Source organism: Nematolebias whitei, chromosome 1 (assembly GCF_014905685.2).
Source record: "Nematolebias whitei isolate Nwh7 chromosome 1, NemWhi1, whole genome shotgun sequence".
In the NCBI taxonomy this organism is placed as follows: Eukaryota; Metazoa; Chordata; class Actinopteri; order Cyprinodontiformes; family Rivulidae; genus Nematolebias; species Nematolebias whitei.
The window spans coordinates 3868113-3869531 of NC_056498.1; the positions used below are offsets into that span (position 1 = coordinate 3868113).

The 1419-nt window shown below is 44.7% G+C and overlaps 1 protein-coding gene across 1 annotated transcript in view; it reads right to left on the reverse strand.

The window, feature by feature from the left end:
- znf16l (zinc finger protein 16 like) overlaps positions 1-1419 on the reverse strand; it is a 13430-nt gene that overhangs the window by 9574 nt on the left and 2437 nt on the right. The gene's annotated exons all lie outside the window — the stretch shown is intronic.

The window sequence follows — 1419 nt, forward strand, 5'->3', positions numbered from 1 at the left end:
TGGAATGACCACTGGTCTGGGTTCCTCCTTTTCACCTGTTGGCTGACTGGAGTCCTGTTTGGGTTTCTTCTCTGCTTTCAGGAAGGCCCAGTTAGGATATCCACATTGCTCTAGAGCCTTTTGTGTGGGATTTCTCCTTCTGCCTGGCTCCTGAGCTAGTGGGGATGCTGTCTGCTCTGTGATACAGAGTCCTGATGACTCCTAACTTGTGCTCCAAAGGGCACCAAAGGGCAAGTTTTTTTTTTTTTGTTTTTTTGAATGTCCAGAGGACCAGATTGAACTTTTTTGGATTTTTCTACCTGGATTATTGAGCATGCATCAGGATATTTTGAACCACTTTGGCCAGGATTGCCTCAAACTAGTTAGAGAGTTTGAGAAAACAGCAAGGAAGAGGGCAGACTACAGGAACCATTTGCGATTCAACCTCAGATGTCGACAAATCGGCATCATTCCCAAGAGCCTGGAACTAAAATCTTCGGTCAGCGGGCACCGGGCAAGCAAGATCCTTCAGAAGGCACAGACACAGCTGCTGAATGAACGGGTGAGACAGACCAATTTTACTATTGAGGCCTTGAAGGCCAAAGAAGAGCACATTAAACAGAAACTAACAACATGCCTAGATCAGACCGCACTTCAGCAAGTGTTGGACTGTACAGATCAGGCACGCTTAGCACAGCATGTCAAGTCCAAGACTCGACAACAAAACAAGTTTAACTTACTAATAACTCATCAACACCATCACTATTCCAATAACAACACATTCAGTGTAGGACAACACTCCAGTAGTCAATTACATGTCAGGGAGACAGAAAAGTGGGTGAAGAATTTATCTGACAGACAGCTCACCCAGCCGGAGACAGAGATTCTTGCCAGGGGACTGAACTTTGCGGTTGCACCAAGTAGAATTCCTCTGGTGGAGATGATCACAGCCACAGAATCAGCCATCCGCAACAACAAAATGAAAGAGTGTGAAGCAGAACAGCTCAGAATCAAAGTTTCATCCTGCCTCAGCAATGCCAAACCACCACCTTCCAACATCAGTAGAGAGGAGAGGGACGCACTCACCAATCTTGGCAAGGACAAAAACATCATCATTCTCCCAGCAGACAAAGGAAGGTGCACAGTGATTTTGAACCAGAAAGACTATCATGAGAAAGTTATAACACTCCTTAGTGACTTAACCACTTATGAACCTCTGAAAAGAGATCCAGGAAGTGGTTACAAGAAGAAATTGATAGATTGCCTGAAAATTTTGGAGCAGGACAAGGCTATTGACCGTTTTCTGTACCACAGACTGTACCCAGGGGAGGCCACACCTAGTCTGTATGGTTTACCTAAAATCCACAAACAAGGTGTACCTTTAAGACCTATTGTTAGCATGATTAACTCTGTCACTTACAATGTTTCCAAATATCTGGC